Raw genomic sequence first — 10,418 nt, forward strand, 5'->3', positions numbered from 1 at the left:
TTTTCAATTAAGCCCCAAAGTTTTTTGGCAAATTCCACTTTTCTCTTTCCAGGGAAATTAAGATTTACTGGAAAGGCCGGGATGGGCAGGAGGGAGGCGGCGGGATGCCGGTGTGTTACCACTGCTCTCTGCTGGACCCGCTGCGCTTCCCGCAGCCGCAGCCAGACACTTCCCGGCCGGAGCAGCGAGGAGGAGGAGGAGGAGGAGGAGCTCTCCTCCGTATTCCCACTCTCTCCTCAGCATTCCCACCCTCTCCTCAGCATTCCCACCCTCTCCTCAGCATTCCCACCCTCTCCTCAGCATTCCCACCCTCTCCTCAGCATTCCCACTCTCTCCCAGCATCATCACCCTCTCCTCAGCACTCCCATCCTCTCTCTGGCATTCCCACCCTCTCCCTGTGTGTTTCCAGGCTCAGACCCCACTGGGAAAGGTTTATTTCCACTTAGGAAGTCCAAAGGACTGGACTGGGCACACTGGGAGCAGGTGCACAGGGTGAGAGAGTCCAGCTCAGCCGGAGCTGGGATTTCTCTGGGAGTCTGGGTCCAAGTGAAAATCCCTCAAGAGAAAATCCCTCAAATGCAAATCCCTCACGTCTGTGAACTCCGGGGCCTCTCTGAGGCCTCACTGGGGCCTCAAGGGCTGTTCTGCAGTGCAGCATCCAGGGAGCAACAGGACCTGTAAGGATATTAAATACACCAATATTTAATGCCCCAGCCCTAAATATCCCAGAGCTAACACCCTCATGTTTAATGCCCCAGCCCTAAACACCCCAATGTTAAATGCCCCCCAAAAAAAACCAAAAAAAAACCCAAAAAAAACCCCAAGCTAAACACCCTGACATTTGACACCCAGCCCTAAATACCCAGTGCAATGCCTCAGTTTTTCATACCCTAACACTACATACCCCAAAGTGAAACATCCCCATATTTAATGACCCAAAGCTAAACACTCCGATGTTTAATGCCCCAAAATTAAATACCCCAGAGCTAATCACCCCAATGGTTTCACGACCCAGCACTAAATACCCCAGAATTAAACACCCCCATGTTTAATAACCCAAAGCTAAGCATCAGAGGTTTAATACGCCAGAGCTAAATTCCCCAATGTTCAATGCCCCAGTGCCAAACGCCCCAACCTTAAATATCCCAGAGCCAAACACCCTGATATTTACTGCCCCAACAATAAATACCCCAGAGCCAAACACCCTCATGTTTAATGCCCCAGCCCCAAATACTCTAAGCTGAACACCCAGATATTTAACACCCCTGAGTTAAACACCAAAGGTTCAACATGTCAGAGCTAAGATCCTCCAGTGCCAAATGCTCCAATTCGAAATATCCCACACCCAAACGTGCCCATGTTTAATGCCCCAGTACCAAGTGCCCCAGAGCTAAATTAATGCTTTAAGCATTGGTCTAAATGCCCCAGTGCTCAATGCCCCAACAATAAATGCCCCAAAGTTACTTGCCCCACTGTTTAACACCCCAGTGCTCAGTGCCCTGATGTTAAATACCCCTGGGCTGAATTCCCCTTTATGCAGCAATCTAAATGCCCCAGTGCTAAATGAGCTGGTGCTAATTGCACCAACTCTTAATGGCTCAGTGCTAAATGCTCCAATATTTCATGTACCGATGTTTAATGTCACAGAGGTAAACACCCTCGTGTTTAATGTCCCAGAGCCAAGTGCCCCAGTGCAACATTCACCAGAATTTTAATATTGAGGGTAAACACCCCAGGGTTGAAGACACCGTGTTAATGACCAATGCTTTCATGCTGCAACATCAAATGGGGCTAAATTCCCCCATTTTAAGAGCTCAATGCCCTATTGCTAATGCCCCAACCCTAAAAGCCCCAGGGCTGAATGCTCCAATGCTTAATATTCCAGTTCTAAAAGCCCCAACACCAAGTGCCCCAGAGCTAAACTGGTGATTTCTGTGATGATCAAAATGCCCCAGTGCTCAACACCCCAACCCTAAATGCCCCAGAGCTGATTGTCCCCATGTTTAATGCCCCAGTGCCAAATGCACCAAGTCTAGAAGTCCATTCCCTAAATGCCCCAACGTTTTATGGACTGATGCTGAACATCCCAGCCCTAAACACACCAATGTTTAACGCCCCAACCCTAAATACCCAGAGCTATACACCCTGACATTTGATGCCCCAACCCTACAAACCCCAGAGCTAAACACCCCCTTGTCTATTGCCCAGCGCTCCCCGGTGCTTTCTGCACAGATGCTGAATGCCCCAGAGTGAGAATGTCCTGTGTAAGACATCCCAGAGCTGAGCATCCCGCCGGGAAAAACACCAATTCCCAACTCTTTTGCTAAACGCCCCGCCCTAAACGCTGCAGGCACTGAATCCCCCAGACCCCGAACGCAGACACCAAACCCGCAGAGCTCAGTGCCGCGCTGTTTCATGCCCAGAGCTCAGTGCCCTGCTGGTAAATGTCCCCATCCTCAGTGCCCTTTTCCTGAGTGTCCCGATGGCAAATTCCCCAGGCACCAAATTCCCCAAACACTAAATATCCCAGTGCTAAATCACCTCAAAGCCAAATGCCCCCACGTCGAATTCCCCAGGCACCAAATTCCCCAAACACTAAATACCCCAATGCTAAAAACCCCGGAGCTAAATAACCCAAAGCCAAATGCCCCCGTGCCGAATTCCCAAGGCACTGAATTCCCTGGGTTCTCACTGTCCCCACAGTGTTCCCCGGAGTTCAATGCCCCAGAGCTCAGTGTCCCGATGCCAAATTCCCCAGAGCTCAATGCACTGATGTTTAATGCACCAGCATTAAATATCCCGGAGCCAAAAGCCCTGATGCCAAATTCCCCAGGCACTGAATTCCTCGGGCACTAAATTCCCCAGGCACTGAATTCCTCGGGCACTAAATTCTCCAGGCACTGAATTCCCCGGAGCTAAATGCCCTGGTGTTTAATGCACCGACACTAAAGCCTCGGTGCCAAATTCTCCAGGCACTAAATTCGCTGAACGCTAAGTGCCCCAACATTAAATTCCCCGAAGCTAAAACATCCCGGTGTTTAATGCCCCAGAGCTAAATACCCCAACGCTAAATTCCTCAGGCGCTAAATCTTCCAGGCACTGAATTCCCCGGAGCTCAATGCCCCAGGAGCTTTCTGCTCATCCTGCTTCAAACACAGAGTGAAAAAATCCCCATCACAACCAAAAGCAGAGGCTCCATCTCGGGGTATCCCAGAGTTTAACCCATTTTCAGATTAACCAGTGGGTTTAATTAACCCAGCGATGGTGCAGGTTGGAAGCTCTACAAGGTAGAGAATTCCCAGGGCTGGTTTGGCATCCAGCTGGGAAATGGGCTGAATTCCTGCGTGGATCCCAGAAATAATAACGAGCTGGTCGTTTTTAATGATGCTAAATCAAGATTTCAGCTGCAGGGAAGTGAGGGGATCCACCAGAACAGCCAGGGCTGGTGGGGCTGGGTGATTTGGGATGGACGGACGGATGGTGGGGCTGGAGCTGACACCAAGTGGATGGAAATTGTAATTCCTGCTCTGGGAGCAGGAAACGGAAGATTTGGGGGAAAAATGAGGGGTAATCACGAAAAGGAAAAAAAAAAAAAAAAAAACCCAAAAAAAAAAAAAAGAAAAAAAGAAAATGAGGGGTAATCACGAAAAAAAAAAAAAAAAAAAAGAACCCAAACAAAAAAACAGGAAAAAAACCCCAACCCCAAACAAAAAAACCACCCAAAACCACTCTTCAGAGCAGAAAAAAATTATGCTAAAAAGGCCAATTTGGAGCATCCAGAAGAACAGGGCAGGGGGTGAGAGGAGGCCGGGATGGGATGGGACAAACAGACCACGTCAGCACGAGATTTCCTTTGGAAAAGTACCCAAATAAATGGAATCAGCCCCCAAAGGCTGCTTGGAATATTTATTTAACCTTGGTCACGTCTTTTCTGAGCGCTCCTGGCTGGGATGGGGGTGCTGGGGATGGGGAGGGGGCTCCGGGGTGTTTGGGGTCATGGCAGTGACCTCTGCCTGCCTGGAAGGGACAGAGGGGGTGGCAGTGCCACCTCCAGCACCCCGAGGATCTGCAGCCCAGATCTCGGAAAAAATCAGAATTTTTCCCACCAAAAAGACCTTTGTACCCCAAAAAAAGCCTATTTTTCTCAGAAAGGGCATTTTTTTCAGAAAAAAAAGGCCTTTTCTTTCCTCCAAAAGCAGCCTTTTTTCCAGAAAAAAGGCATTTATTTTGAAAAAAGGCACATTTCCCCTCCCAGAAAGCACCTCTTCTTCCTCATAGCACAAGTTTTATTCCAAAAAGCCCTATTCCTGCAATGAAAAGAACAATTTTTTTTCCCACAAAAGGTTTTTCCCCCCAAAAAAAATACTTACAACAAATTTTCTTTTTTCTAAAAAAAAATATAAAAAAATAAAGCACTTTTCCCCCCAGTTTTTCCCATTAAAGCCTTCTTTGGCTTTACGTTTCTTACCAAAACCCACGTTTTTGTCTCCAAAAAGACCTGGTTTCCCAATAAGTCATTTTAAAAAACAAAAACAAACCAAAAAAACCCTACTTTTTTTGAAAGCTCCTTTTTTTTTTACCAAAAAAGCACTTTTTTTACTCAAGAAAAAGGGGTTTTGTCTCTCAAGAAAAGCATCTTTTCCAAAAACCCCTCTTTAATTCCAAAAAAAGCCTTTTTTTCCCCAACCCATTTTTTTCTTGTAGAATGTAGAGAATTTCTTTGTAGAGCTCCAAAGTCCATTTTCTGCCTTTTCTTTTTCCTGTAAAAAATTGGCTATTTGGTTTTTTTAAAAGCACTTGTTTTTTTTCCAGAAAGTCTGTTTTTCCCAGGAAAAAAAAGCCCCTTTTCTCCCCCAGAGCTTCAGCTATTTGGGTTTTTTTAAGAGCACTTGTTTTGTCCAGAAAGTCTGTTTTTCCCAGGAAAAAAAAGCCCCTTTTCTCCCCCAAAGCTTTTTCTTAACAAAGTCCACTTAAAAAAAAAAAAAAAAAAAAGAAAAGCCCCTTTTCTCCCCCAGAGCTTTTTCTTAACAAAGTCCACTTTAAAAAAAAAAAAAGTGCCTTTTTTCCTCTCAAAAAAGTGCCTTTAATAAAAAAAAAATAAAACAAAACAACTTATTTTTTAAAAAAACAAAAGCACTTTCTCTTTTTCCTAAAGCCCTTTTTTCCCCACAAATGCTTTTTTTTTTTTTTGGGACCTTTTTCCAGGGAAAGATCATCCTTTTTTCTGCAAAATGCAAGGAAAAAAGCCCTTTTTTTTTTTTTTTTTTTTTTTTTTTTTTTGGAGGGACCTTATTCCAGGGAAAGATCATCCTTTTTTCTGCAAAATGCAAGGAAAAAAGCCCTTTTTTTGCCCCCAAAAGGAGGAAATATGTTAAAAATTAAATTAATTAAATTAAATTAGATTGAAATTTAATTAAATTAATTTTACAAACTAAAAAAAAAAAATAAAAAGAAAAAAATTTTAAAAAATCCAGACTATCTTTTTACGGAAAATCCGATTTTTTTCCTTTAAAAAAAATAATTATTTTTTTTTAAAAGGGTTTTCGTGCCCGGAGAGGCCGGGATCGGTGCGGTGCGGGGCCGGGCAGGCCGGACATGATCCGGCTCCGGCCGCGGCTCCGCTCACATCAGAAAATATCCGGCCCCATTGTTTTTTCTGCAAAATGCAAGGAAAAAAAGCCCTTTTTTCCCCAAAAAAGAGGAAATATGTTAAAAATTAATTAAATTAAATTAAATTAAATTAAATTAAATTAAAATTTAATTTAATTAATTTTACATAAAAAGAAAAAAATTTTAAAAAATCCAGACTATCTTTTTACGGAAAATCCGATTTTTTTCCTTTAAAAAAAATAATTCTTTTTTTTTTAAAGGGTTTTTGTGCCCGGAGAGGCCGGGATCGGTGCGGTGCGGGGCCGGGCAGGCCGGACATGATCCGGCTCCGGCCGCGGCTCCGCTCACATCAGAAAATATCCGGCCCCATTGTTCGGGGCGCCGCGCTTTCCGTGCTTTGTTCCCCCGGGACCCCTTGGGATCCACAGAAATATTTGGAGAGCCCCAACGCGCGGGAAGGAGGACGAGAAATTTTTTTTTTTCTTCCCTCCCCCCCCCCCCGCTTTATTTTTTTGGGGCCAAATGTGACTTTTTGTACCTTGGGACGGAAATTTCCGGCTGGAAACCCAACCCTGCGCCTGGTGGGAGGCTGAATGGCCGCCCCGCTGGGGGGGAACAATATGGATTTGGGATGAAAAGCTTCTCCTGGCCGGCTCCCCGGAGCGGGCCGGAACCGCCGTGGCGCGGTGCCAAACAAATAATAATAAATGAAATCATACGTTCATTTATTACCAGCTCATTAATTGGATTGGAGGGTTGGCTCGGCGCTCCCGGGGCGCGCTCGCTCCGGGGTTTTTGGGGTTCCACGTGGAGAATTTGGGATTCACATTCTCTGAAACTGAGAAGCAGAGAAAAGAATGATGGAAACAACTCCTGTCTCATTTGGTGCACCGGTGTTGTCCACAAGCGGAATTGTTTACCTGAAGGGAATTGATGATTGTACTGGGGTGTGAGTGTTTGATTCTCTGAGCCAGGAGTGTGTCAGCAGAGCCACGAGGTGCCGGGCACTGGAGTGCCCAGCACACCCAGCTTAGATCAAATGTAACACAGTGGATAGAGTATGGATAATATAGTATAATAAAGTAATTAATTAGCCCTCTGATATCAGGGGAGTCGCCTTGTTCCGACAGGGAGACGCATCCAGGATGGGGCTGGGATGAGGGACGGGGGGAAAAACCCGGCCCAAAATATCAGGGATCCAGGGATGAGGGGCAGGACACGGAATGGGGGACCCATCCCCCAAGGATTGGGGTGCAGGGCTGACAGGGGGAATGTGAAACGGGGATACATCACATCCTGGGGGAATGTGAAATGGGGATCCATCCAGTCCAGGGGAATGTGAAACTGGGATCCATCCCATCCAGGGGAATGTGAAACGGGGATCCATCCCATCCCGGGGGAATGTGAAACTGGGATCCATCACATCCTGGGGGAATGTGAAATGGGGATCCATCACATCCTGGGGAATTGGGAATGTGAAATGGGGATCCATCCCATCCTGGGGGAATGTGAAACGGGGATACATCCAGTCCAGGAGAATGTGAAATGGGGATCCATCCCATACTGGGGGAATGTGAAACTGGGATCCATCCCATCCCAGGGGAATGTGAAATGGGGATCCATCCATCCCATCCAGGGGAATGTGAATGTGAAACAGGGATCCATCTAATCCAGGGGGAATGTGAAACAGGGATCCATCCAGTCCAGGGGAATGTGAAATGGGGATCCATTCATCCTGGGGGAATGTGAAACTGGGATCCATCCCATCCAGGGGAATGTGAAAAAGGGATCCATCAAATCCAGGGGAATGTGAATGTGAAATGGGGATCCATCCCATTTTGGGGGAATGTGAAACTGGGATCCATCCAGTCCAGGGGAATGTGAAATGGGGATCCATTCATCCCCTCCAGGGGAATGTGAAACTGGGATCCATCTCATCCAGGGGAATGTGAATGTGAAACTGGGATCCATCCTATCCAGGGGAATGTGAAACTGGGATCCATCCCATCCCAGGGGAATGTGAAATGGGGATCCATCCATCCCATCCAGGGGAATGTGAAATGGGGATCCATCCCATTCTGGGGGATTGTGAACATGACATTGGGATCCATCCCATTTTGGGGGAATGTGAGACAGGGATCCATCCAGTCCAGGGGAATGTGAAATGGGGATCCATCCCATTCTGGGGGATTGTGAACGTGACATTGGGATCCATCCCATCCAGGGGAATGTGAGACAGGGATCCATCCCATTTTTGGGGAATGTGAAAGGGGGATCCATCCCATCCAGGAGAATGTGAGAGGGGGATCCATCCATCCCACAGGAAGCCTCAGCTCCAGGGTGAGGGATGCCAGCAGCCCGTGGCCTCCGTGGTGATTCCCAGCCTCTGTCCCTGGGGTCACCAGATGTGGATTTTTCGGGTTGGAAAGGGCAGGATTTGGGCCATGTGCTGGTCTGAGGTGATTGTGGGGAGGGGTGGTGGGGTGGGACCTGGGAATCTGGGATCCTACAGGGTCCTGGGGCAGAAAAAGGGGGAGGGTGCAAAGAGAAAACAAAGAGGGGAAGGGGGAAAATGGGAAAAAGAGGGAAAATAGTGGGGGAATGAGGGAAAAGTGGGAAAAGTGAGGGATAAAGGGAGGGAGGAACAGGAGAAGAGAGTTGAGGGAGAGAGGAAAAGGGGGGGGGAAAAGGAGAAAAGAAGGAAAAAGGAGGGAAATGGGAAAAGCAAGGGAGAAGGTGGAAGATGGGAAAACTGGAAATGAAACGTGGAGAAGGGGAATAAAGAGAGCGAAATGTGGAGGAAGAGGAGAAAAACAGGAGAAAAGTGGGGAAATTAAAAAAGGGGGAAGGGGATAAAGGAAGAGGGGTAAAGCAGGAAAAGAGGAAAAATAATAAACGAGGAAAGGGGGTGGAAGGGAAAAAAGCAGGAAAAACAGAGGAAAAACAAGGGAAAGGAGGAAAAAGGCATGACAGGAAGGAAAAACGAGATAAAACGAGGAAAAACGGGGGAAAGGGAGAGAAAAGAGGTGAAGCTGGGGGCAGCAGGGAGAAACGGGGAAAACAGAGAAAAATCAGGGTGAAATAGAGAGAGGGAACGAGAGTAAATGGGGAAAAGTGGGGAAAGGAGAGAGAAAATGAAAAAAGGGGGAAGGGGATAAAGGAAGATGGGTAAAGCAGGAAAAAAGAGGAAAAATAATAAACGAGGAAAGGGGGTGGAAGGGAAAAAAGCAGGAAAAACAGAGGAAAAACAAGGGAAAGGAGGAAAAAGGCATGACAGGAAGGAAAAACGAGATAAAACGAGGGAAAACGGGGGAAAGGGAGAGAAAAAGAGGTGAAGCTGGGGGCAGCAGGGAGAAACGGGGAAAACAGAGAAAAATCAGGGTGAAATAGAGAGAGGGAACGAGAGTAAATGGGGAAAAGTGGGGAAAGGAGAGAAACCTGGCAGGAAATCCGGGGAAAACCAGGGAGAGCGGGAATAAAGAGGGGAGCGGGACCGGCGGGATCCGAGCCCCGGCGCCTCCCCGCGGCAGCGGCCGCGCAGCCCCGAGGGGTCGGGAGGTGCCCTCAGAGCCCCCCCAGTGCCCCCCCAGTGCCCCAATAGCCCCCCAGTGCCCCAGCCCCTGAGTGCCCCCCTGATCTCTCCCAGTGCTCCCAGTAAGCTTCCCTGGGGTCCCCCACACAGCCCCCTATGCCCCCTGCCCCAATTCCTCTCCTTCGCCCTCACAGCCCCCCAAGAGCCCCAGTGCCCCCCAACAGCCCCAGTGCCCCCCAGTCTGCCCCAGTGCCCCCCAACAGCCCCAGTGCCCCCCCGACTGCTCCGTGTCCCCCCCAGTGTCCCCGGTGCCGGGGGCAGATCCCGTCCTTGCCCACCCCGGGTGTCCTCGGGGGGACGGACAGGAAGGGTTTGGTGGCCACGATCCCACGGTGAGCCCCGGGAGCACCGGGAGCGGTGCCACCCTCCCCGCTGCCGCCGGTACCGAGCCTGGCACCGCCGGGAACGGACCCGGGAGAGCCCCGGGGCGGTGCTACCCACCCGTGCCCCGCCGGACCGCCCTCGGGAACAGCGGGGACGGTGTCACCACCCGGCCGGTGTGTGCCCAGGGTGACCCCCGGTGGCGGCGGGGCCGGTGCCACCATCCCTCCAGCGCAGCATCCCGCCGGTGCCGGGGCCGGGGCAGCCCCGCGGTGACCCCGGGCAGCAGCGGGACCCGGCTCACCATCCCCCGGTGCGGCACTCCGCCCATCCCGGTCCCCGCGCTTTCCGGGGTGACCCCCGGGCACACCGGGCACCGGTGCCACCGTGCCCACGCCGCGGCATCCCGCCACTACCGACCCGGGGTGGCACCAGGGACAGGTGCCACCACGCCGGTATGGCCGCCTCCCCCCGGTACCGACGCTCGGCATCCCCAGGGTGACCCCGGGTGACCCCGGCGGCGGCGGGACCGGGGCCGCCATCCCGGGCTGCGGCATCCCGCCGCCGCCGTGACCCCAGCGACCCCATCCATGCACCGGCGGCGACCAGTGCCACCAACTTCACGCTGCGTCTTCCTGCCCGAACCGGTTCTCAGCATCCGCGGGGTGACCCCGGGCGACCCCCGGTAACGGCGGGGACGGCCGCCACCACCCCCAGGCCGCAGCGTCCCGCCGGGGCGGCCCCGGGATGACTCCTGGGATGGGATCTCCGCCGGTCCCGCTTCCTCCGCTCCCGGTGCCGCTCCCGGTGCCGCTCCCGGTCCGCGCCCCCTCCCCGCTCCGTTGCCATGGCGACCCCGCTCCCCCCCGCCCCCCCCGGGGTTGCCATGGCGAGC

The 10,418-nt window shown here is 50.6% G+C and overlaps 1 long non-coding RNA gene across 1 annotated transcript; it reads right to left on the minus strand.

The window, feature by feature from the left end:
- Positions 1–417: 417 nt before the first annotated feature.
- On the minus strand, positions 418–6,929 carry LOC120496785. The gene is made up of 2 exons (XR_005626350.1): positions 6,343–6,929; positions 418–675 (listed from the first exon to the last, which is right to left on the minus strand). It is a non-coding gene; the product is annotated as an uncharacterized LOC120496785 (long non-coding RNA).
- Positions 6,930–10,418: the final 3,489 nt, after the last annotated feature.

Source organism: Passer montanus, unplaced genomic scaffold (assembly GCF_014805655.1).
Source record: "Passer montanus isolate IOZ18808 unplaced genomic scaffold, ASM1480565v1 scaffold118, whole genome shotgun sequence".
Classification (NCBI taxonomy): Eukaryota; Metazoa; Chordata; class Aves; order Passeriformes; family Passeridae; genus Passer; species Passer montanus.